Source organism: Pseudophryne corroboree, chromosome 11, assembly GCF_028390025.1.
Source record: "Pseudophryne corroboree isolate aPseCor3 chromosome 11, aPseCor3.hap2, whole genome shotgun sequence".
NCBI classification, from domain to species: domain Eukaryota; kingdom Metazoa; phylum Chordata; class Amphibia; order Anura; family Myobatrachidae; genus Pseudophryne; species Pseudophryne corroboree.
Window position 1 is genome coordinate 166061689 of NC_086454.1, and position 26449 is coordinate 166088137.

The following is a 26449-nucleotide window of genomic DNA, read 5'->3' on the forward strand; positions in this document are numbered from 1 at the left end:
CGGCCCTTGAGGCCACGACAAATTCGCCGAGTATCTGGGGAAGTGCCGGCCAACCGACGTTGCGCTACTACAGACCGCCGAGGAGCACTGCTTGCCGCGCCTGCTGGACCTCTTTTGCCAGACCATAATTAAAGACCGAATTGGCCTGACGTTGCCACCACCGGACGTAAACTTCAATTCAAATTCCAGTTACCTCACCTTCGCCCTGGTGATAGCGAAAACTCTGGATTGCCTGTCGGTGCCACCACCGAAATTAGAAAATATTCAATTCCTAAATACCAGGGCCAAATTGCCCTACCAACTGGGCGGGAGGGTGGGTGCCTTCTTGTATCCTTGATCAGCCTGAAAGAGGGAGCCTGCCTGGCACTCCTGCTCTTTTGTACGTCCCAGGTAACTCTCCTCCCCCTCTTACCTATAGGATGCTGCTATGCTACCTGCTCTATCCCTCCCCCCCTCCCCTCCCCTCCCCTCCCCTTTTCTCTCCTTCCTTGCCCTAGGCTCCTTCTTTAAAAAACCCAGGACGCTTATTTATTCTCGGGCCTAGTTTGTCCCTCGAATTCTTTAAGCCGTCCATTGATTTTATTAACGGCCTCGCCGTCCACCCCCCTACCTTCTTTTCTCCCCAATAAACACGCGGACAACTGAATTGCGATTTAAAAGGTCACAGCCAAATTTATTGATTGGATTAGAATTGGTACTCTATAAGTGGGTGGCGAGAAAGCAGTGCATACCCCCGGCTACAGCCTCCATATTAATTTCTCCTCAATTAAACAACGGGGCGGAACCTAAGTCCCGCCCTTGCGCAAGTTAGCTGAGCGGTACCACTTCCCCTCATCGGCATAGCACCGGTCCACCCTTAAGATGACGACCGTGTCGGCCCTTGAGGCCACGACAAATTCGCCGAGTATCTGGGGAAGTGCCGGCCAACCGACGTTGCGCTACTACAGACCGCCGAGGAGCACTGCTTGCCGCCATAGCCTGGTTCCTAGAACCCAGGCCCGCCACCCCCTGCTACCTCATGCCTTCCACTGACGCTTTCTGCTATGTTGCCCAAGAATATAGCCAAACCTTCCTCTGTCAGGTGTACCCCGCCTTGCCTGAATAGTCCCTCCTCTCCGAACCTCAACAACGGGTGCCTGGCGATCGTATCGCCTTCTCCCGTTAAGAGACGGGCTACCGCCCTGTTCACCTTTCTTCTGACCCTTTGTAACCCCGTGCCCCCCTGTGCCCTTGGGACTATCTCGGACCATGTGATCCGTGTATTAGGCCACCGGCCCTTCAACCCTTGTATGCCGGCTTGAATTGCCGTAATCGGCTCGCTCCCCTAGCTTTTTCCTAGATCGCTGCCCCCTAGACCCTTTGCCCTCCTGAAAAGTAGAATTACAAATAACCGTTACCCCCTGTTGTATGCGGACCTATGGTGCGAACTTTCGCGCGACCCATATGAAGGTGAAAACCACAAAACCTCTTTTTGTTTGAGGGCAAAATTGGAAAAAGTCCTTCATTCCCCCATTTATGGCGGGCAGCTTAAGGCCTTGGGTTTCGCGAAAGACGCCGGGCTGCCTTCTAGTCTTGCTTTTCCGCACGTAAGTGTACCTTGTACGCTCCTGATTTCCCCCTGGCCAGATTTTTGGCCTCGCCCGCTGGCAACCCCTTACGTGCCACTACTGCCATGTCTTGTCAGTTGATAATTACACTTTCAAATGGCCTGACGATGCCTCCACCGCCAATTTAAAAAAAAAAAAAAAAAAACAATTTCTACATCCTAACGGAGCCAATAAAAATTTCTACATCCTAACGGTGCCGAAATTAAAAACCCAACAATTCTACATCCTAACGGGTTCAATCCGGTTAGGTATACTCATCATATAGCGCCCTATGATCTATACCTAGCAACTGACATATGACATAAGACCCCCGAGAGTGCATACAAACTCCACAAGGAATGCTCTTAACTGGATTGAACCCATGACCTACGCACTGTGAGGCCGTAATACTACCCATTGCCACATACTGGTGCGTTTACGCTGACTTGATATTCATGCCTTGCGCCAGACTATAGTTGTCCTACGTTATCCCGTATACCGCTAAGGCCCATGCAGCCTTGACCCCTACTTTATGCAGAGATGAGGTATTATTCAGCCCTTAAACCTTCGCTTTGCGCCTGGACCTTTTGCTTTCCTTTTCCTTCTGTCCTGTCTACCTTATTATGATACCATAAGTGACCATCATATTGCACGTTCACTAAAGTAGCTTTGATGGGTTTTTACTGTGATCGCTACCGCTACTTGTTGCATTTTGTATGACCGTTCGGTTCTGGAACAAACTTATTAAGCGCTTAAAGGCATAGCTAGTAAATGTAATATGAATTAAGAACTGGGATTGAACCCATGACCTCAGCGCTGTGAGGCCGTAATGCTAACCATTGCCCCATAAATGGTGCGTTTCTGCTACCTAAGTGAACATAATACTGCGTATTCCCCAAAGCCGCTTTGATGGTATTTCTATTGAGATCGCTATCGCTACTTGCTTTGTCTCCCAGGCCTGCCTTTTGTATGACACTCAGGTTATATAACAAGCGGTTATCATTATAACTATATACCACATAATACAATGCCAGGGGATTAAACCATGCGTTTAGCACAGTGGAAGCTGTACTGCGTAGCGCTGGGCTGTACCGCGCTATGCAAATCGTGGTCTGTCTATTTTTTATTTATTTTTATTTATTCATTATTATTATTATTATTATTATTTTTGGTTTTTGTTACTGCCTCGTTATGCTCTGTGTACCCATGCATTTTTCTAATGTATGGACTGTGCAAGGCATTGCAAATCACCTGTGACGCCTTCCTACTAACTGCAATACAATAATAATGGAGCTAAGGCCACGGGTAATACTGAAAAAATTTGCTAGTATGAACGTTATGGTGCGTGACTGTCCCCCACTGATCTGTATTATACTGTTCTTATATACCTACTATCAATGCAATAGTACATGCTCACGGCAATGCGATGACTGTTCTGCCTTATATTATATAATTCATCGCTATTCCCCCCTATAATGTGCAAAATACCCCCCGGCCATTCGATCCGGTATTAAGCTTTATATTAGCCCGCTAGTATACCTATGATGCTGAAATATGCTCTTGCCGCCATGCCCTCAGTAATCATTACGCTGTATACCTAGTACGACCCGTACCCTGTAATATACCCATGCGGCAATGACATCGCTGATTTGCTTTATCTCGTATACTTCCCCTTTCACACTGCCGCCCGTACCCGGTATTTTGCCATTTTAACTGGCTTCCTAAACGGGTCAAAACTGCGATGTGAAAAGGGTCCCCTTCAATTTACCGCTTTCAAACTACAGGTATTTTGAACGGTAAAAGAAGGGTCCTCCCCGTTTCAGTCCCATTTCACTGTGCAGTGTGAAAGGGTCTGAAACGGTATTTGCAAGCCCCAGCAGGTCATAGGCTGTCTCCATGTGTGATGTCAGCAGCCACAACCAGGAAACAGCTTGGAAAACACCGGAGACCCATGTGAGAGTGGCTTTATAAACTTTTATACTGCAAAGCCATTATAAAATGTCTCATTGGAGTGATGAAGAGGTGAGGGAGCTGCTTTAGGATCAGAGGGGATGAGGAAATCTGCAGACAAATTACTGGGACAGTCAAGAATACCCTCATATATAAAAACAATAGCAAAATGCTTCAAGCTGCTGGGTTCCATCGTACTACTATCCAAATTTATTAATAATTAATTAATTAATACTTATTAATAATGTGTGGTTAGAAAAGTCCATTTATAGCGACAACCACTGTTTTCTATGGGTGAAACGGGTTCAGTGTGAAAGGTACCAAAAAAAAAAAAAATTAATGAAATGGTAATATACTGGTTACAACATGAGATGTGAAAGGGGTTTAACCGCTCAGACCCGTTTTAAGAACCGTTTCAAATACCGTTTCAAAAGCAGGTTTTGCGATGTGAGCAGCATTGCTAGTACCTATTCTACCCTGCAATATATACACGCCGTTGCACTTCTGCGATCCTTGCATCACTCGCATATTATCTTATTACCTTATCATACTTTATACGCTGTAATTTAATACTGACTGCAATGCAACCACTGACCCATGTTATACTGTCTACTATGACACTATTACACACTATGCGCTGCCATAACCCCCACAACCCTGTAATTCTACCCAGCCCCCTGCTGCCCTTTTATTTCCTTTATTTATGTATTTTTATTTTTACACCCCCTCCCTCGTATACCTTACACTGGTCACCCTGCTGGGAGGGGTTATGTGCAGGGGAGAAGATGAAAGGGAACCACCACCATTGTTGGAGGAGGGGAGATAAGATAACCCCCAGCCAGATAGCGTCTGCTGGACATGCTATCAGTAATTAGGAAGGGGGGAAGCTAGTGTATTACTGTGAGAGCAAAGCTTTTATGAGGGAAGCCTTAGCAACGGGGAAGGGGAGGGTTGCTTAGATGTGGGATTATACTGGTGGACAGTGCTGGACTTTTCACTCATTATGTTCATTGACCATTGAGGCCTGCTTATCGGACAGTCGCTTTAACCCACTAAGCCACAGCGCAGAAGCCATACCCCTAGCCCGTAAATACATGATACTTATCTGGGTGGTCCCTCTGCGTGCATCCTAAGGAATCATTAGATTGCAAAGTTTCGCGTGGGCTCCCCCCGAAGCTAAGCCGTAAGGAGAAGCGAGACGAGTAGTCTGATCATCTGTAAGTAAGTACAGTAAGTGAAAGGGAAAAGTACCATATTACAAAGTAACATGACAGAAAAGGGGGAAATTTATGGAAATAAATAATTAATATTTAAGCGTGCTGTCTTGCTGCTGTGGGCTGGAAGAAAGGCAACAGTGGGTATTGAACCAGGGAATCCACATCACTATTCAGAATAGTCCCAGCTATTAACCCAGTGAGCCAACACAGTACCTGACGGGTAATGGGCCGGGGGAAGGTGCAGGCCTGCCTGCCACCCGGGGGGGGGGGGGGGGGGAGCGCTGTGGGCTGCTGCCCCCACCCCAGCTGTAGCGTCACTGCGTATTGCGGTTGGCTGTACGCAGCTTGCCCCGCCTGCGCTTGCAGCGTGAAGGTGCCCCGAGACAGTATTGGAGGGTACGGGTGGGTTAATTGCAGCGCTGGGGGGGGGGGGGGGGGGGTGCACGGGCTCCGGCGGTGGTGTCTGTCCCGCCTGAGCCGTTATCTGTGGCTGCTGCCACTGCTGGGCGCGTACCAGCGTGCGTGGGTACGCGCCGCTACTGTGCAGCGTCGCTGGGGGTGTAAGTGTGGGCTCCGGCGGTGGGGCCTGCCCCGCTGGTGCCGGGGTTTGTGGCTGCTGCTGCTGGGCACGTCCCCTCATGTGTGGGTACGTGCTGCTCCGGTGCAGCGACGCGCGGGGGGGGGGGGGTGCTCACGGGCTCCGGCGGTGGGGTCTGTCCCGCCGGAGCCGTGCTATACTGCTGCTGCTGCTGTGCCGTGACGCGGGGGGTGTGCGTGTGAGCTCCGGCGGCGGGGCCTGTGCCGCCGGAGCTGGGACATCCGGCTGCTGCTGCGGCGGTTGGGCGGCGCCGAGCGTGACGCGATCGCTCGGCGCCTGAAGGGGTGGGGGTGTGTCCAAGCGGGTGGTTTAATTGCAGCGCTGGGTGGGGGGTGCACGGGCTCCGGAGGTGGGGTCTGTCCCGCCGGAGCCGTTATCTGTGGCTGCTGTCGCTGCTGGGCGCGTACCTGCGTGTGCGGGTACGCGCCGCTACTGTGCCGCGTCGCTGGGGGCGTAAGTGCGGGGTCCGGCGGTGGGGCCTGTCCCGCCGGAGCCGTGTTTTGTGGCTGCTGCTGCGGCTGGGCGGCGCCGAGCGTGACGCGATCGCTCGGCGCCGGAAGGAGGGGGGTGCGGCCTGTGACTGGCTGCGGGCTGACTCGCCGGAGCCTGCTTCCGGGCCGCCGCACGCCAGCCACGTATGGAGGGGTGACGCGGGCGGCGGTCCCGCCGATCCCGGCCGGGGCCCTCGGGGGGGAGCAGCGTGTTGTGAACCGAGCGCTGACGTGTCCGCCTGGATGAGGCGCCGGGGAGGGGGGGCATTCCTCCTGGGTCTGCGCATTCTGCTGTGCGGGTGCTAGCTGACTGGGCTGCGTTTGGGCTGAGCCTAAGTATATTTTGCGGTGAACTGTATGGAGGGGGGCTTAGGTTGTGGGCTGCAGTGTATTTATAACTGAAGCTTAGGAGAGGGGGAGCGCGGGGAGGCTTAAAAACAAAATTGTACTTATTCCTTTGCTTGATTCCAGGAGCTGTGAGGTGGGTGCCTTCTTGTATCCTTGATCAGCCTGAAAGAGGGAGCCTGCCTGGCACTCCTGCTCTTTTGTACGTCCCAGGTAACTCTCCTCCCCCTCTTACCTATAGGATGCTGCTATGCTACCTGCTCTATCCCTCCCCCCCTCCCCTCCCCTCCCCTCCCCTTTTCTCTCCTTCCTTGCCCTAGGCTCCTTCTTTAAAAAACCCAGGACGCTTATTTATTCTCGGGCCTAGTTTGTCCCTCGAATTCTTTTAAAATTCATATAAATTCCATCATCTTCAGTGGTGTCCTTTGTTTAAACTCATTTTTAAACTTAGCAAATCAGAAGTATGTCAAATATTTGGAAATAAGAAAAGATGCAATAAGAATGCAGAGATCCATTACTTGTGCTCTGGTCTTTGGAAATTCTCCATTTTTTTTTACTTCAGTGTGCACTAATGAGAGGGGAGCACATATCTTCTTCTTCTTCTAGTAACACCTAGTGCCCTCTATGTTTGAGCAGCAATATAATAACTGATTAATTTGCCCTTGCATATCTTAGTTATGCCATATTGCTTGATTTGAGACAAAAGTCACTGAGCCATGTAGAGAAAAATCTTCATCAGCCAAAGGATGACACTCCCACTGGCTTCTGATATGTATTTGAAGAGATTTTGTGATATATGTGTCTATGATGTTTTCAAGTATTCATGCACTCCACCGATGAGCTTATTCCATTCTTGTCCATCAAGAAAAGCAAATGGCCCATATGGGGATCGAACCCGTGACCCTGGCGTTATTAGCACCACGCTCTAACCAACTGAGCTAACCGGCCACAGATATTACTGCAAGCAAACACAAAACTGGCAAATATATCTCAAAGCACAGATCATATTTTGTTTTTATAGCATTTCATTTTTCAAAAAAAAGCTTAAGCCATAGAGTCACTTGAAGCATGGGTATCATAAAAATGCTCCAGTTTCTTTCCACATTACAAAATAAAAATAAATATTAGATAGGATAATAACAAAGATTAAGGCATCTAGTAATAGTATAAAAATAGACAATTTAGACTAGGAGTATATGCAAATCTAAGCAAAATCAATCTAAAAAATCTAATACACAATTTTTAATTGTAAATTTACAGATTGTTGAAAAAGATAATCCAGGATGTAATCCATTATGTATTAAATTTAGTATGTTTTACCAAGTTGTGTATGAATAACTTTTAACACAAAAAAATAAATATTGGGGAAGTAGCTTAATGTGCCTATTGGAAATAAAGAATGCTAGCCCATTTTGGAATGCAAAGCTTAAGAAAATACAAACTTCAATCCATAGGAAAGCACTTTTTATTCAGTCTACACTCTGTAATCATACTATAGCTTAATTTACAAATTGTGATGTCATTATCAGACTTAACTCACAAGAGACTTTCATCCTTGGTCTATAAAAAAGGCAGTCCTCTGTTATAAAGCTTGAAACAATTGTAAGTGGCTGATATGCAAATATGGAAATACAGAAAAACTGTCAATTCAATGCTAGGATAACATAAGGGGTGATGCTCCAACTGAAATTGGTCCTAGGCATTTAGGTTTCTAGTATCTATCTTCTCCTTTAAAAAATAGGTTACTTTTTATATATTATCATTGGGTTTGGACAAATATTCTACATAATACCTATTGCATCCCTGAGCTTATTTGAAACTTGAAATAATATATATAAAGTATTGAATTTCTTTTCTTTGCATTTAAAAGATGAGCGCACTTCAGTAGATGCCATTGCTCAGGTGAGGGTTCCATGGTGTAATTGTTAGCACCCTGGACTTGGAATCTAGTAATCTGAGTTCATATCTCGTGGGAGCTAACATTGTTTATTTTCCTTTTGTTCAAAGCTCCATTTTCATTCAATGTATGAGTATTGCAAATCTTCATTTAAAATTCATATAAATTCCATCATCTTCAGTGGTGTCCTTTGTTTAAACTCATTTTTAAACTTATCAAATCAGAAGTATGTCAAATATTTGGAAATAAGAAAAGATGCAATAAGAATCCATTACTTCTGCTCTGGTCTTTAGAAATTCTCCATTTTTTTTACTTCAGTGTGCACTAATGAGAGGGGAGCACATATCTTCTTCTTCTTCTAGTAACACCTAGTGCCCTCTATGTTTGAGCAGCAATATAATAACTGATTAATTTGCCCTTGCATATCTTAGTTATGCCATATTGCTTGATTTGAGACAAAAGTCACTGAGCCATGTAGAGAAAAATCTTCATCAGCCAAAGGATGACACTCCCACTGGCTTCTGATATGTATTTGAAGAGATTTTGTGATATATGTGTCTATGATGTTTTCAAGTATTCATGCACTCCACGGATGAGGTTATTCCATTCTTGTCCATCAAGAAAAGCAAATGGCCCATACGGGGATCGAACCCGAGACCTTGGCGTTATTAGCACCACGCTCTAACCGACTGAGCTAACCTGCCACAGATGTTACTGCAAGCAAACACAAAACTGGCAAATGTACCTCAAAGCACAGATCTGATTTTGTTTTTATAGCATTTCATTTTTCAAAAAAAAGCTTAAGCCATAGAGTCACTTGAAGCATGGGTATCATAAAAATGCTCCAGTTTCTTTCCACATTACAAAATAAAAATAAATATTAGATAGGATAATAACAAAGATTAAGGCATCTACTAATAGTATAAAAATAGACAATTTATTCAAGGAGTATATGCAAATCTAAGCAAAATCAATCTAAATAAACTAATACACAATTTTTAATTGTAAATTTACAGATTGTTGAAAAAGATAATCCCAGGATGTAATCCATTATGTATTAAATTTAGTATGTTTTACCAAGTTGTGTTTGAATAACTTTTAACACAAAAAAATAAATATTGGGGAAGTAGCTTAATGTGCCCATTGGAAATAAAGAATGCTAGCCCATTTTGGAATGCAAAGCTTAAGAAAATACAAACTTCAATCCATAGGAAAGCACTTTTTATTCAGTCTACACTCTGTAATCATACTATAGCTTAATTTACAAATTGTGATGTCATTATCAGACTTAACTCACAAGAGACTTTCATCCTTGGTCTATAAAAAAGGCAGTCCTCTGTTATAAAGCTTGAAACAATTGTAAGTGGCTGATATGCAAATATGGAAATACAGAAAAACTGTCAATTCAATGCTAGGATAACATAAGGGGTGATGCTCCAACTGAAATTGGTCCTAGGCATTTAGGTTTCTAGTATCTATGTTCTCCTTTAAAAAATAGGTTACTTTTTATATATTATCATTGGGTTTGGACAAATATTCTACATAATACCTATTGCATCCCTGAGCTTATTAGAAACTTGAAATAATATATATAAAGTATTGAATTTCTTTTCTTTGCATTTAAAAGATGAGCGCACTTCAGTAGATGCCATTGCTCAGGAGAGGGTTCCATGGTGTAATTGTTAGCACCCTGGACTTGGAATCTAGTAATCTGAGTTCATATCTCGTGGGAGCTAACATTGTTTATTTTCCTTTTGTTCAAAGCTCCATTTTCATTCAATGTATGAGTATTGCAAATCTTCATTTAAAATTCATATAAATTCCATCATCTTCAGTGGTGTCCTTTGTTTAAACTCATTTTTAAGCTTATCAAATCAGAAGTATGTCAAATATTTGGAAATAAGAAAAGATGCAATAAGAATCCATTACTTGTGCTCTGGTCTTTAGAAATTCTCCATTTTTTTTACTTCAGTGTGCACTAATGAGAGGGGAGCACATATCTTCTTCTTCTTCTAGTAACACCTAGTGCCCTCTATGTTTGAGCAGCAATATAATAACTGATTAATTTGCCCTTGCATATCTTAGTTATGCCATATTGCTTGATTTGAGACAAAAGTCACTGAGCCATGTAGAGAAAAATCTTCATCAGCCAAAGGATGACACTCCCACTGGCTTCTGATATGTATTTGAAGAGATTTTGTGATATATGTGTCTATGATGTTTTCAAGTGTTCATGCACTCCACCGATGAGCTTATTCCATTCTTGTCCATCAAGAAAAGCAAATGGCCCATACGGGGATCGAACCCATGACCTTGGCGTTATTAGCACCACGCTCTAACTAACTGAGCTAACCGGCCACAGATATTACTGCCAGCAAACACAAAACTGGCAAATGTACCTCAAAGCACAGATCTGATTTTGTTTTTATAGCATTTCATTTTTCAAAAAAAAGCTTAAGCCATAGAGTCACTTGAAGCATGGGTATCATAAAAATGCTCCAGTTTCTTTCCACATTACAAAATAAAAATAAATATTAGATAGGATAATAACAAAGATTAAGGCATCTACTAATAGTATAAAAATAGACAATTTATTCAAGGAGTATATGCAAATCTAAGCAAAATCAATCTAAAAAATCTAATACACAATTTTTAATTGTAAATTTACAGATTGTTGAAAAAGATAATCCCAGGATGTAATCCATTATGTATTAAATTTAGTATGTTTTACCAAGTTGTGTTTGAATAACTTTTAACACAAAAAAATATATATTGGGGAAGTAACTTAATGTGTCCATTGGAAATAAACAATGCTAGCCCATTTTGGAATGCAAAGCTTAAGAAAATACAAACTTCAATCCATAGGAAAGCACTTTTTATTCAGTCTACACTCTGTAATCATACTATAGCTTAATTTACAAATTGTGATGTCATTATCAGACTTAACTCACAAGAGACTTTCATCCTTGGTCTATAAAAAAGGCAGTCCTCTGTTATAAAGCTTGAAACAATTGTAAGTGGCTGATATGCAAATATGGAAATACAGAAAAACTGTCAATTCAATGCTAGGATAACATAAGGGGTGATGCTCCAACTGAAATTGGTCCTAGGCATTTAGGTTTCTAGTATCTATCTTCTCCTTTAAAAAATAGGTTACTTTTTATATATTATCATTGGGTTTGGACAAATATTCTACATAATACCTATTGCATCCCTGAGTTTATTAGAAACTTGAAATAATATATATAAAGTATTGAATTTCTTTTCTTTGCATTTAAAAGATGAGCGCACTTCAGTAGATGCCATTGCTCAGGTGAGGGTTCCATGGTGTAATTGTTAGCAACTTTGACTTTGAATCTAGTAATCTGAGTTCATATCTCGTGGGAGCTAACATTGTTTATTTTCCTTTTGTTCAAAGCTCCATTTTCATTCAATGTATGAGTATTGCAAATCTTCATTTAAAATTCATATAAATTCCATCATCTTCAGTGGTGTCCTTTGTTTAAACTCATTTTTAAACTTATCAAATCAGAAGTATTTCAAATATTTGGAAATAAGAAAAGATGCAATAAGAATGCAGAGATCCATTACTTGTGCTCTGCTCTTTAGAAATTCTCCATTTTCTTTTACTTCAGTGTGCACTAATGAGAGGGGAGCACATATCTTCTTCTTCTTCTAGTAACACCTAGTGCCCTCTATGTTTGAGCAGCAATATAACTGTTTAATTTGCCCTTGCATATCTTACTTATGCCATATTGCTTGATTTGAGACAAAAGTCACTGAGCCATGTAGAGAAAAATCGCTCTAACCAACTGAGCTAACCGGCCACAGATATCACTGCAAGCAAACACAAAACTGGCAAATGTACCTCAAAGCACAGATCATATTTTGTTTTTATAGCATTTAATTTTTCAAAAAAAAGCTTAAGCCATAGAGTCACTTGAAGCATGGGTATCATAAAAATGCTCCAGTTTCTTTCCACATTACAAAATAAAAATAAATATTAGATAGGATAATAACAAAGATTAAGGCATCTACTAATAGTATAAAAATAGACAATTTATTCAAGGAGTATATGCAAATCTAAGCAAAATCAATCTAAAAAATCTAATACACAATTTTTAATTGTAAATTTACAGATTGTTGAAAAAGATAATCCCAGGATGTAATCCATTATGTATTAAATTTAGTATGTTTTACCAAGTTGTGTTTGAATAACTTTTAACACAAAAAAATATATATTGGGGAAGTAACTTAATGTGTCCATTGGAAATAAACAATGCTAGCCCATTTTGGAATGCAAAGCTTAAGAAAATACAAACTTCAATCCATAGGAAAGCACTTTTTATTCAGTCTACACTCTGTAATCATACTATAGCTTAATTTACAAATTGTGATGTCATTATCAGACTTAACTCACAAGAGACTTTCATCCTTGGTCTATAAAAAAGGCAGTCCTCTGTTATAAAGCTTGAAACAATTGTAAGTGGCTGATATGCAAATATGGAAATACAGAAAAACTGTCAATTCAATGCTAGGATAACATAAGGGGTGATGCTCCAACTGAAATTGGTCCTAGGCATTTAGGTTTCTAGTATCTATCTTCTCCTTTAAAAAATAGGTTACTTTTTATATATTATCATTGGGTTTGGACAAATATTCTACATAATACCTATTGCATCCCTGAGCTTATTAGAAACTTGAAATAATATATATAAAGTATTGAATTTCTTTTCTTTGCATTTAAAAGATGAGCGCACTTCAGTAGATGCCATTGCTCAGGTGAGGGTTCCATGGTGTAATTGTTAGCACCCTGGACTTGGAATCTAGTAATCTGAGTTCATATCTCGTGGGAGCTAACATTGTTTATTTTCCTTTTGTTCAAAGCTCCATTTTCATTCAATGTATGAGTATTGCAAATCTTCATTTAAAATTCATATAAATTCCATCATCTTCAGTGGTGTCCTTTGTTTAAACTCATTTTTAAGCTTATCAAATCAGAAGTATGTCAAATATTTGGAAATAAGAAAAGATGCAATAAGAATCCATTACTTGTGCTCTGGTCTTTAGAAATTCTCCATTTTTTTTACTTCAGTGTGCACTAATGAGAGGGGAGCACATATCTTCTTCTTCTTCTTCTAGTAACACCTAGTGCCCTCTATGTTTGAGCAGCAATATAATAACTGATTAATTTGCCCTTGCATATCTTAGTTATGCCATATTGCTTGATTTGAGACAAAAGTCACTGAGCCATGTAGAGAAAAATCTTCATCAGCCAAAGGATGACACTCCCACTGGCTTCTGATATGTATTTGAAGAGATTTTGTGATATATGTGTCTATGATGTTTTCAAGTATTCATGCACTCCACGGATGAGCTTATTCCATTCTTGTCCATCAAGAAAAGCAAATGGCCCATACGGGGATCGAACCCGTGACCTTAGCGTTATTAGCACCACGCTCTAACCAACTGAGCTAACCGGCCACAGATGTTACTGCAAGCAAACACAAAACTGGCAAATGTACCTCAAAGCACAGATCTGATTTTGTTTTTATAGCATTTCATTTTTCAAAAAAAAGCTTAAGCCATAGAGTCACTTGAAGCATGGGTATCATAAAAATGCTCCAGTTTCTTTCCACGTTACAAAATAAAAATAAATATTAGATAGGATAATAACAAAGATTAAGGCATCTACTAATAGTATAAAAATAGACAATTTATTCAAGGAGTATATGCAAATCTAAGCAAAATCAATCTAAAAAATCTAATACACAATTTTTAATTGTAAATTTACAGATTGTTGAAAAAGATAATCCCAGGATGTAATCCATTATGTATTAAATTTAGTATGTTTTACCAAGTTGTGTTTGAATAACTTTTAACACAAAAAAATATATATTGGGGAAGTAACTTAATGTGCCCATTGGAAATAAAGAATGCTAGCCCATTTTGGAATGCAAAGCTTAAAAAAAAAAAACTTCAATCCATAGGAAAGCACTTTTTTTTCAGTCTACACTCTGTAATCATACTATAGCTTAATTTACAAATTGTGATGTCATTATCAGACTTAACTCACAAGAGACTTTCATCCTTGGTCTATAAAAAAGGCAGTCCTCTGTTATAAAGCTTGAAACAATTGTAAGTGGCTGATATGCAAATATGGAAATACTGAAAAACTGTCAATTCAATGCTAGGATAACATAAGGGGTGATGCTCCAACTGAAATTGGTCCTAGGCATTTAGGTTTCTAGTATCTATCTTCTCCTTTAAAAAATAGGTTACTTTTTATATATTATCATTGGGTTTGGACAAATATTCTACATAATACCTATTGCATCCCTGAGCTTATTAGAAACTTGAAATAATATATATAAAGTATTGAATTTCTTCTCTTTGCATTTAAAAGATGAGCGCACTTCAGTAGATGCCATTGCTCAGGTGAGGGTTCCATGGTGTAATTGTTAGCACCCTTGACTTTGAATCTAGTAATCTGAATTCATATCTCGTGGGAACTAACATTGTTTATTTTCCTATTGTTCAAAGCTCAATTTTCATTCAATGTATGAGTATTGCAAATCTTCATTTAAAATTCATATAAATTCCATCATCTTCAGTGGTGTCCTTTGTTTAAACTCATTTTTAAACTTATCAAATCAGAAGTATGTCAAATATTTGGAAATAAGAAAAGATGCAATAAGAATGCAGAGATCCATTACTTGTGCTCTGGTCTTTAGAAATTCTCCATTTTTTTTTACTTCAGTGTGCACATATCTTCTTCTTCTTCTAGTAACACCTAGTGCCCTCTATGTTTGAGCAGCAATATAATAACTATTTAATTTGCCCTTGCATATCTTAGTTATGCCATATTGCTTGATTTGAGACAAAAGTCACTGAGCCATGTAGAGAAAAATCTTCATCAGCCAAAGGATGACACTCCCACTGGCTTCTGATATGTATTTGAAGAGATTTTGTGATATATGTGTCTATGATGTTTTCAAGTATTCATGCACTCCACCGATGAGCTTATTCCATTCTTGTCCATCAAGAAAAGCAAATGGCCCATACGGGGATCGAACCCGTGACCTTGGCGTTATTAGCACCACGCGCTAAACAACTGAGCTAACCGGCCACAGATATCACCGCAAGCAAACACAAAACTGGCAAATGTACCTCAAAGCACAGATCATATTTTGTTTTTATAGCATTTCATTTTTCAAAAAAAAAGCTTAAGCCATAGAGTCACTTGAAGCATGGGTATCATAAAAATGCTCCAGTTTCTTTCCACATTACAAAATAAAAATAAATATTAGATAGGATAATAACAAAGATTAAGGCATCTACTAATAGTATAAAAATAGACAATTTAGACAAGGAGTATATGCAAATCTAAGCAAAATCAATCTAAAAAATCTAATACACAATTTTTAATTGTAAATTTACAAATTGTTGAAAAAGATAATCCAGGATGTAATCCATTATGTATTAAATTTAGTATGTTTTACCAAGTTGTGTATGAATAACTTTTAACACAAAAAAATATATATTGGGGAAGTAGCTTAATGTGCCCATTGGAAATAAAGAATGCTAGGCCATTTTGGAATGCAAAGCTTAAGAAAATACAAACTTCAATCCATAGGAAAGCACTTTTTATTCAGTCTACACTCTGTAATCATACTATAGCTTAATTTACAAATTGTGATGTCATTATCAGACTTAACTCACAAGAGACTTTCATCCTTGGTCTATAAAAAAGGCAGTCCTCTGTTATAAAGCTTGAAACAATTGTAAGTGGCTGATATGCAAATATGGAAATACAGAAAAACTGTCAATTCAATGCTAGGATAACATAAGGGGTGATGCTCCAACTGAAATTGGTCCTAGGCATTTAGGTTTCTAGTATCTATCTTCTCCTTTAAAAAATAGATTACTTTTTATATATTATCATTGGGTTTGGACAAATATTCTACATAATACCTATTGCATCCCTGAGCTTATTAGAAACTTGAAATAATATATATAAAGTATTGAATTTCTTTTCTTTGCATTTAAAAGATGAGTGCACTTCAGTAGATGCCATTGCTCAGGTGAGGGTTCCATGGTGTAATTGTTAGCACCTTGGACTTTGAATCTAGTAATCTGAGTTCATATCTCGTGGGAGCTAACATTGTTTATTTTCCTTTTGTTCAAAGCTCCATTTTCATTCAATGTATGAGTATTGCAAATCTTCATTTAAAATTCATATAAATTCCATCATCTTCAGTGGTGTCCTTTGTTTAAACTCATTTTTAAACTTAGCAAATCAGAAGTATGTCAAATATTTGGAAATAAGAAAAGATGCAATAAGAATGCAGAGATCCATTACTTGTGCTCTGGTCTTTAGAAATTCTCAATTTTTTTTTACTTCAGTGTGCACTAATGAGAGAGGAGCACATATCTTCTTCTTCTAGTAACACCTAGTGCCCTCTATGTTTGAGCAGCAATATAATAACTGATTAATTTGCCCTTGCATATCTTAGTTATGCCATATTGCTTGATTTGAGACAAAAGTCACTGAGCCATGTAGAGAAAAATCTTCATCAGCCAAAGGATGACACTCCCACTGGCTTCTGATATGTATTTGAAGAGATTTTGTGATATATGTGTCTATGATGTTTTCAAGTATTCATGCACTCCACGGATGAGCTTATTCCATTCTTGTCCATCAAGAAAAGCAAATGGCCCATACGGGGATCGAACCCGAGACCTTGGCGTTATTAGCACCACGCTCTAACCGACTGAGCTAACCTGCCACAGATGTTACTGCAAGCAAACACAAAACTGGCAAATGTACCTCAAAGCACAGATCTGATTTTGTTTTTATAGCATTTCATTTTTCAAAAAAAAGCTTAAGCCATAGAGTCACTTGAAGCATGGGTATCATAAAAATTCTCCAGTTTCTTTCCACATTACAAAATAAAAATAAATATTAGATAGGATAATAACAAAGATTAAGGCATCTACTAATAGTATAAAAATAGACAATTTATTCAAGGAGTATATGCAAATCTAAGCAAAATCAATCTAAATAAACTAATACACAATTTTTAATTGTAAATTTACAGATTGTTGAAAAAGATAATCCCAGGATGTAATCCATTATGTATTAAATTTAGTATGTTTTACCAAGTTTTGTTTGAATAACTTTTAACACAAAAAAATATATATTGGGGAAGTAACTTAATGTGCCCATTGGAAATAAAGAATGCTAGCCCATTTTGGAATGCAAAGCTTAAGAAAATACAAACTTCAATCCATAGGAAAGCACTTTTTATTCAGTCTACACTCTGTAATCATACTATAGCTTAATTTACAAATTGTGATGTCATTATCAGACTTAACTCACAAGAGACTTTCATCCTTGGTCTATAAAAAAGGCAGTCCTCTGTTATAAAGCTTGAAACAATTGTAAGTGGCTGATATGCAAATATGGAAATACAGAAAAACTGTCAATTCAATGCTAGGATAACATAAGGGGTGATGCTCCAACTGAAATTGGTCCTAGGCATTTAGGTTTCTAGTATCTATGTTCTCCTTTAAAAAATAGGTTACTTTTTATATATTATCATTGGGTTTGGACAAATATTCTACATAATACCTATTGCATCCCTGAGCTTATTAGAAACTTGAAATAATATATATAAAGTATTGAATTTCTTTTCTTTGCATTTAAAAGATGAGCGCACTTCAGTAGATGCCATTGCTCAGGAGAGGGTTCCATGGTGTAATTGTTAGCACCCTGGACTTGGAATCTAGTAATCTGAGTTCATATCTCGTGGGAGCTAACATTGTTTATTTTCCTTTTGTTCAAAGCTCCATTTTCATTCAATGTATGAGTATTGCAAATCTTCATTTAAAATTCATATAAATTCCATCATCTTCAGTGGTGTCCTTTGTTTAAACTCATTTTTAAGCTTATCAAATCAGAAGTATGTCAAATATTTGGAAATAAGAAAAGATGCAATAAGAATCCATTACTTGTGCTCTGGTCTTTAGAAATTCTCCATTTTTTTTACTTCAGTGTGCACTAATGAGAGGGGAGCACATATCTTCTTCTTCTTCTTCTAGTAACACCTAGTGCCCTCTATGTTTGAGCAGCAATATAATAACTGATTAATTTGCCCTTGCATATCTTAGTTATGCCATATTGCTTGATTTGAGACAAAAGTCACTGAGCCATGTAGAGAAAAATCTTCATCAGCCAAAGGATGACACTCCCACTGGCTTCTGATATGTATTTGAAGAGATTTTGTGATATATGTGTCTATGATGTTTTCAAGTGTTCATGCACTCCACCGATGAGCTTATTCCATTCTTGTCCATCAAGAAAAGCAAATGGCCCATACGGGGATCGAACCCATGACCTTGGCGTTATTAGCACCACGCTCTAACTAACTGAGCTAACCGGCCACAGATATTACTGCCAGCAAACACAAAACTGGCAAATGTACCTCAAAGCACAGATCTGATTTTGTTTTTATAGCATTTCATTTTTAAAAAAAAAGCTTAAGCCATAGAGTCACTTGAAGCATGGGTATCATAAAAATGCTCCAGTTTCTTTCCACATTACAAAATAAAAATAAATATTAGATAGGATAATAACAAAGATTAAGGCATCTACTAATAGTATAAAAATAGACAATTTATTCAAGGAGTATATGCAAATCTAAGCAAAATCAATCTAAAAAATCTAATACACAATTTTTAATTGTAAATTTACAGATTGTTGAAAAAGATAATCCCAGGATGTAATCCATTATGTATTAAATTTAGTATGTTTTACCAAGTTGTGTTTGAATAACTTTTAACACAAAAAAATATATATTGGGGAAGTAACTTAATGTGTCCATTGGAAATAAACAATGCTAGCCCATTTTGGAATGCAAAGCTTAAGAAAATACAAACTTCAATCCATAGGAAAGCACTTTTTATTCAGTCTACACTCTGTAATCATACTATAGCTTAATTTACAAATTGTGATGTCATTATCAGACTTAACTCACAAGAGACTTTCATCCTTGGTCTATAAAAAAGGCAGTCCTCTGTTATAAAGCTTGAAACAATTGTAAGTGGCTGATATGCAAATATGGAAATACAGAAAAACTGTCAATTCAATGCTAGGATAACATAAGGGGTGATGCTCCAACTGAAATTGGTCCTAGGCATTTAGGTTTCTAGTATCTATCTTCTCCTTTAAAAAATAGGTTACTTTTTATATATTATCATTGGGTTTGGACAAATATTCTACATAATACCTATTGCATCCCTGAGTTTATTAGAAACTTGAAATAATATATATAAAGTATTGAATTTCTTTTCTTTGCATTTAAAAGATGAGCGCACTTCAGTAGATGCCATTGCTCAGGTGAGGGTTCCATGGTGTAATTGTTAGCAACTTTGACTTTGAATCTAGTAATCTGAGTTCATATCTCGTGGGAGCTAACATTGTTTATTTTCCTTTTGTTCAAAGCTCCATTTTCATTCAATGTATGAGTATTGCAAATCTTCATTTAAAATTCATATAAATTCCATCATCTTCAGTGGTGTCCTTTGTTTAAACTCATTTTTAAACTTATCAAATCAGAAGTATTTCAAATATTTGGAAATAAGAAAAGATGCAATAAGAATGCAGAGATCCATTACTTGTGCTCTGCTCTTTAGAAATTCTCCATTTTCTTTTACTTCAGTGTGCACTAATGAGAGGGGAGCACATATCTTCTTCTTCTTCTAGTAACACCTAGTGCCCTCTATGTTTGAGCAGCAATATAACTGTTTAATTTGCCCTTGCATATCTTACTTATGCCATATTGCTTGATTTGAGACAAAAGTCACTGAGCCATGTAGAGAAAAATCGCTCTAACCAACTGAGCTAACCGGCCACAGATATCACTGCAAGCAAACACAAAACTGGCAAATGTACCTCAAAGCACAGATCATATTTTGTTTTTATAGCATTTAATTTTTCAAAAAAAAGCTTAAGCCATAGAGTCACTTGAAGCATGGGTATCATAAAAATGCTCCAGTTTCTTTCCACATTACAAAATAAAAATAAATATTAGATAGGATAATAACAAAGATTAAGGCATCTACTAATAGTATAAAAATAGACAATTTATTCAAGGAGTATATGCAAATCTAAGCAAAATCAATCTAAAAAATCTAATACACAATTTTTAATTGTAAATTTACAGATTGTTGAAAAAGATAATCCCAGGATGTAATCCATTATGTATTAAATTTAGTATGTTTTACCAAGTTGTGTTTGAATAACTTTTAACACAAAAAAATATATATTGGGGAAGTAACTTAATGTGTCCATTGGAAATAAACAATGCTAGCCCATTTTGGAATGCAAAGCTTAAGAAAATACAAACTTCAATCCATAGGAAAGCACTTTTTATTCAGTCTACACTCTGTAATCATACTATAGCTTAATTTACAAATTGTGATGTCATTATCAGACTTAACTCACAAGAGACTTTCATCCTTGGTCTATAAAAAAGGCAGTCCTCTGTTATAAAGCTTGAAACAATTGTAAGTGGCTGATATGCAAATATGGAAATACAGAAAAACTGTCAATTCAATGCTAGGATAACATAAGGGGTGATGCTCCAACTGAAATTGGTCCTAGGCATTTAGGTTTCTAGTATCTATCTTCTCCTTTAAAAAATAGGTTACTTTTTATATATTATCATTGGGTTTGGACAAATATTCTACATAATACCTATTGCATCCCTGAGCTTATTAGAAACTTGAAATAATATATATAAAGTATTGAATTTCTTTTCTTTGCATTTAAAAGATGAGCGCACTTCAGTAGATGCCATTGCTCAGGTGAGGGTTCCATGGTGTAATTGTTAGCACCCTGGACTTGGAATCTAGTAATCTGAGTTCATATCTCGTGGGAGCTAACATTGTTTATTTTCCTTTTGTTCAAAGCTCCATTTTCATTCAATGTATGAGTATTGCAAATCTTCATTTAAAATTCATATAAATTCCATCATCTTCAGTGGTGTCCTTTGTTTAAACTCATTTTTAAGCTTATCAAATCAGAAGTATGTCAAATATTTGGAAATAAGAAAAGATGCAATAAGAATCCATTACTTGTGCTCTGGTCTTTAGAAATTCTCCATTTTTTTTACTTCAGTGTGCACTAATGAGAGGGGAGCACATATCTTCTTCTTCTTCTTCTAGTAACACCTAGTGCCCTCTATGTTTGAGCAGCAATATAATAACTGATTAATTTGCCCTTGCATATCTTAGTTATGCCATATTGCTTGATTTGAGACAAAAGTCACTGAGCCATGTAGAGAAAAATCTTCATCAGCCAAAGGATGACACTCCCACTGGCTTCTGATATGTATTTGAAGAGATTTTGTGATATATGTGTCTATGATGTTTTCAAGTATTCATGCACTCCACGGATGAGCTTATTCCATTCTTGTCCATCAAGAAAAGCAAATGGCCCATACGGGGATCGAACCCGTGACCTTAGCGTTATTAGCACCACGCTCTAACCAACTGAGCTAACCGGCCACAGATGTTACTGCAAGCAAACACAAAACTGGCAAATGTACCTCAAAGCACAGATCTGATTTTGTTTTTATAGCATTTCATTTTTCAAAAAAAAGCTTAAGCCATAGAGTCACTTGAAGCATGGGTATCATAAAAATGCTCCAGTTTCTTTCCACATTACAAAATAAAAATAAATATTAGATAGGATAATAACAAAGATTAAGGCATCTACTAATAGTATAAAAATAGACAATTTATTCAAGGAGTATATGCAAATCTAAGCAAAATCAATCTAAAAAATCTAATACACAATTTTTAATTGTAAATTTACAGATTGTTGAAAAAGATAATCCCAGGATGTAATCCATTATGTATTAAATTTAGTATGTTTTACCAAGTTGTGTTTGAATAACTTTTAACACAAAAAAATATATATTGGGGAAGTAACTTAATGTGCCCATTGGAAATAAAGAATGCTAGCCCATTTTGGAATGCAAAGCTTAAAAAAAAAAAACTTCAATCCATAGGAAAGCACTTTTTTTTCAGTCTACACTCTGTAATCATACTATAGCTTAATTTACAAATTGTGATGTCATTATCAGACTTAACTCACAAGAGACTTTCATCCTTGGTCTATAAAAAAGGCAGTCCTCTGTTATAAAGCTTGAAACAATTGTAAGTGGCTGATATGCAAATATGGAAATACTGAAAAACTGTCAATTCAATGCTAGGATAACATAAGGGGTGATGCTCCAACTGAAATTGGTCCTAGGCATTTAGGTTTCTAGTATCTATCTTCTCCTTTAAAAAATAGGTTACTTTTTATATATTATCATTGGGTTTGGACAAATATTCTACATAATACCTATTGCATCCCTGAGCTTATTAGAAACTTGAAATAATATATATAAAGTATTGAATTTCTTTTCTTTGCATTTAAAAGATGAGCGCACTTCAGTAGATGCCATTGCTCAGGTGAGGGTTCCATGGTGTAATTGTTAGCACCCTTGACTTTGAATCTAGTAATCTGAATTCATATCTCGTGGGAACTAACATTGTTTATTTTCCTATTGTTCAAAGCTCCATTTTCATTCAATGTATGAGTATTGCAAATCTTCATTTAAAATTCATATAAATTCCATCATCTTCAGTGGTGTCCTTTGTTTAAACTCATTTTTAAACTTATCAAATCAGAAGTATGTCAAATATTTGGAAATAAGAAAAGATGCAATAAGAATGCAGAGATCCATTACTTGTGCTCTGGTCTTTAGAAATTCTCCATTTTTTTTACTTCAGTGTGCACATATCTTCTTCTTCTTCTAGTAACACCTAGTGCCCTCTATGTTTGAGCAGCAATATAATAACTATTTAATTTGCCCTTGCATATCTTAGTTATGCCATATTGCTTGATTTGAGACAAAAGTCACTGAGCCATGTAGAGAAAAATCTTCATCAGCCAAAGGATGACACTCCCACTGGCTTCTGATATGTATTTGAAGAGATTTTGTGATATATGTGTCTATGATGTTTTCAAGTATTCATGCACTCCACCGATGAGCTTATTCCATTCTTGTCCATCAAGAAAAGCAAATGGCCCATACGGGGATCGAACCCGTGACCTTGGCGTTATTAGCACCACGCGCTAAACAACTGAGCTAACCGGCCACAGATATCACCGCAAGCAAACACAAAACTGGCAAATGTACCTCAAAGCACAGATCATATTTTGTTTTTATAGCATTTCATTTTTCAAAAAAAAAGCTTAAGCCATAGAGTCACTTGAAGCATGGGTATCATAAAAATGCTCCAGTTTCTTTCCACATTACAAAATAAAAATAAATATTAGATAGGATAATAACAAAGATTAAGGCATCTACTAATAGTATAAAAATAGACAATTTAGACAAGGAGTATATGCAAATCTAAGCAAAATCAATCTAAAAAATCTAATACACAATTTTTAATTGTAAATTTACAAATTGTTGAAAAAGATAATCCAGGATGTAATCCATTATGTATTAAATTTAGTATGTTTTACCAAGTTGTGTATGAATAACTTTTAACACAAAAAAATATATATTGGGGAAGTAGCTTAATGTGCCCATTGGAAATAAAGAATGCTAGGCCATTTTGGAATGCAAAGCTTAAGAAAATACAAACTTCAATCCATAGGAAAGCACTTTTTATTCAGTCTACACTCTGTAATCATACTATAGCTTAATTTACAAATTGTGATGTCATTATCAGACTTAACTCACAAGAGACTTTCATCCTTGGTCTATAAAAAAGGCAGTCCTCTGTTATAAAGCTTGAAACAATTGTAAGTGGCTGATATGCAAATATGGAAATACAGAAAAACTGTCAATTCAATGCTAGGATAACATAAGGGGTGATGCTCCAACTGAAATTGGTCCTAGGCATTTAGGTTTCTAGTATCTATCTTCTCCTTTAAAAAATAGGTTACTTTTTATATATTATCATTGGGTTTGGACAAATATTCTACATAATACCTATTGCATCCCTGAGCTTATTAGAAACTTGAAATAATATATATAAAGTATTGAATTTCTTTTCTTTGCATTTAAAAGATGAGTGCACTTCAGTAGATGCCATTGCTCAGGTGAGGGTTCCATGGTGTAATTGTTAGCACCTTGGACTTTGAATCTAGTAATCTGAGTTCATATCTCGTGGGAGCTAACATTGTTTATTTTCCTTTTGTTCAAAGCTCCATTTTCATTCAATGTATGAGTATTGCAAATCTTCATTTAAAATTCATATAAATTCCATCATCTTCAGTGGTGTCCTTTGTTTAAACTCATTTTTAAACTTAGCAAATCAGAAGTATGTCAAATATTTGGAAATAAGAAAAGATGCAATAAGAATGCAGAGATCCATTACTTGTGCTCTGGTCTTTAGAAATTCTCAATTTTTTTTTACTTCAGTGTGCACTAATGAGAGAGGAGCACATATCTTCTTCTTCTAGTAACACCTAGTGCCCTCTATGTTTGAGCAGCAATATAATAACTATTTAATTTGCCCTTGCATATCTTAGTTATGCCATATTGCTTGATTTGAGACAAAAGTCACTGAGCCATGTAGAGAAAAATCTTCATCAGCCAAAGGATGACACTCCCACTGGCTTCTGATATGTATTTGAAGAGATTTTGTGATATATGTGTCTATGATGTTTTCAAGTATTCATGCACTCCACCGATGAGCTTATTCCATTCTTGTCCATCAAGAAAAGCAAATGGCCCATACGGGGATCGAACCCGTGACCTTGGCGTTATTAGCACCACGCGCTAAACAACTGAGCTAACCGGCCACAGATATCAGCGCAAGCAAACACAAAACTGGCAAATGTACCTCAAAGCACAGATCATATTTTGTTTTTATAGCATTTCATTTTTCAAAAAAAAAGCTTAAGCCATAGAGTCACTTGAAGCATGGGTATCATAAAAATGCTCCAGTTTCTTTCCACATTACAAAATAAAAATAAATATTAGATAGGATAATAACAAAGATTAAGGCATCTACTAATAGTATAAAAATAGACAATTTAGACAAGGAGTATATGCAAATCTAAGCAAAATCAATCTAAAAAATCTAATACACAATTTTTAATTGTAAATTTACAAATTGTTGAAAAAGATAATCCAGGATGTAATCCATTATGTATTAAATTTAGTATGTTTTACCAAGTTGTGTATGAATAACTTTTAACACAAAAAAATATATATTGGGGAAGTAGCTTAATGTGCCCATTGGAAATAAAGAATGCTAGGCCATTTTGGAATGCAAAGCTTAAGAAAATACAAACTTCAATCCATAGGAAAGCACTTTTTATTCAGTCTACACTCTGTAATCATACTATAGCTTAATTTACAAATTGTGATGTCATTATCAGACTTAACTCACAAGAGACTTTCATCCTTGGTCTATAAAAAAGGCAGTCCTCTGTTATAAAGCTTGAAACAATTGTAAGTGGCTGATATGCAAATATGGAAATACAGAAAAACTGTCAATTCAATGCTAGGATAACATAAGGGGTGATGCTCCAACTGAAATTGGTCCTAGGCATTTAGGTTTCTAGTATCTATCTTCTCCTTTAAAAAATAGGTTACTTTTTATATATTATCATTGGGTTTGGACAAATATTCTACATAATACCTATTGCATCCCTGAGCTTATTAGAAACTTGAAATAATATATATAAAGTATTGAATTTCTTTTCTTTGCATTTAAAAGATGAGTGCACTTCAGTAGATGCCATTGCTCAGGTGAGGGTTCCATGGTGTAATTGTTAGCACCTTGGACTTTGAATCTAGTAATCTGAGTTCATATCTCGTGGGAGCTAACATTGTTTATTTTCCTTTTGTTCAAAGCTCCATTTTCATTCAATGTATGAGTATTGCAAATCTTCATTTAAAATTCATATAAATTCCATCATCTTCAGTGGTGTCCTTTGTTTAAACTCATTTTTAAACTTAGCAAATCAGAAGTATGTCAAATATTTGGAAATAAGAAAAGATGCAATAAGAATGCAGAGATCCATTACTTGTGCTCTGGTCTTTAGAAATTCTCAATTTTTTTTTACTTCAGTGTGCACTAATGAGAGAGGAGCACATATCTTCTTCTTCTAGTAACACCTAGTGCCCTCTATGTTTGAGCAGCAATATAATAACTGATTAATTTGCCCTTGCATATCTTACTTATGCCATATTGCTTGATTTGAGACAAAAGTCACTGAGCCATGTAGAGAAAAATCGCTCTAACCAACTGAGCTAACCGGCCACAGATATCACTGCAAGCAA

General features: G+C 37.3%; 10 non-coding genes across 10 annotated transcripts; all 10 read right to left on the bottom strand.

Moving 5' to 3' along the window:
* Positions 1-7061: 7061 nt before the first annotated feature.
* TRNAI-AAU (transfer RNA isoleucine (anticodon AAU)) lies at positions 7062-7135 on the bottom strand. Its single transcript has one exon. It is a non-coding gene; the product is annotated as a tRNA-Ile (tRNA).
* A 1579-nt stretch (positions 7136-8714) lies between these two features.
* TRNAI-AAU (transfer RNA isoleucine (anticodon AAU)) lies at positions 8715-8788 on the bottom strand. Its single transcript has one exon. It is a non-coding gene; the product is annotated as a tRNA-Ile (tRNA).
* Positions 8789-10368: 1580 nt separating this feature from the next.
* TRNAI-AAU (transfer RNA isoleucine (anticodon AAU)) lies at positions 10369-10442 on the bottom strand. Its single transcript has one exon. It is a non-coding gene; the product is annotated as a tRNA-Ile (tRNA).
* Positions 10443-13494: 3052 nt separating this feature from the next.
* On the bottom strand, positions 13495-13568 carry TRNAI-AAU (transfer RNA isoleucine (anticodon AAU)). Its single transcript has one exon. It is a non-coding gene; the product is annotated as a tRNA-Ile (tRNA).
* A 1571-nt stretch (positions 13569-15139) lies between these two features.
* Positions 15140-15213, bottom strand: TRNAI-AAU (transfer RNA isoleucine (anticodon AAU)). The gene has a single exon. It is a non-coding gene; the product is annotated as a tRNA-Ile (tRNA).
* Positions 15214-16799: 1586 nt separating this feature from the next.
* TRNAI-AAU (transfer RNA isoleucine (anticodon AAU)) lies at positions 16800-16873 on the bottom strand. The gene has a single exon. It is a non-coding gene; the product is annotated as a tRNA-Ile (tRNA).
* Positions 16874-18456: 1583 nt separating this feature from the next.
* On the bottom strand, positions 18457-18530 carry TRNAI-AAU (transfer RNA isoleucine (anticodon AAU)). Its single transcript has one exon. It is a non-coding gene; the product is annotated as a tRNA-Ile (tRNA).
* Positions 18531-21582: 3052 nt separating this feature from the next.
* On the bottom strand, positions 21583-21656 carry TRNAI-AAU (transfer RNA isoleucine (anticodon AAU)). Its single transcript has one exon. It is a non-coding gene; the product is annotated as a tRNA-Ile (tRNA).
* Positions 21657-23226: 1570 nt separating this feature from the next.
* TRNAI-AAU (transfer RNA isoleucine (anticodon AAU)) lies at positions 23227-23300 on the bottom strand. The gene has a single exon. It is a non-coding gene; the product is annotated as a tRNA-Ile (tRNA).
* A 1586-nt stretch (positions 23301-24886) lies between these two features.
* On the bottom strand, positions 24887-24960 carry TRNAI-AAU (transfer RNA isoleucine (anticodon AAU)). The gene has a single exon. It is a non-coding gene; the product is annotated as a tRNA-Ile (tRNA).
* Between the last annotated feature and the right edge of the window lie 1489 nt (positions 24961-26449).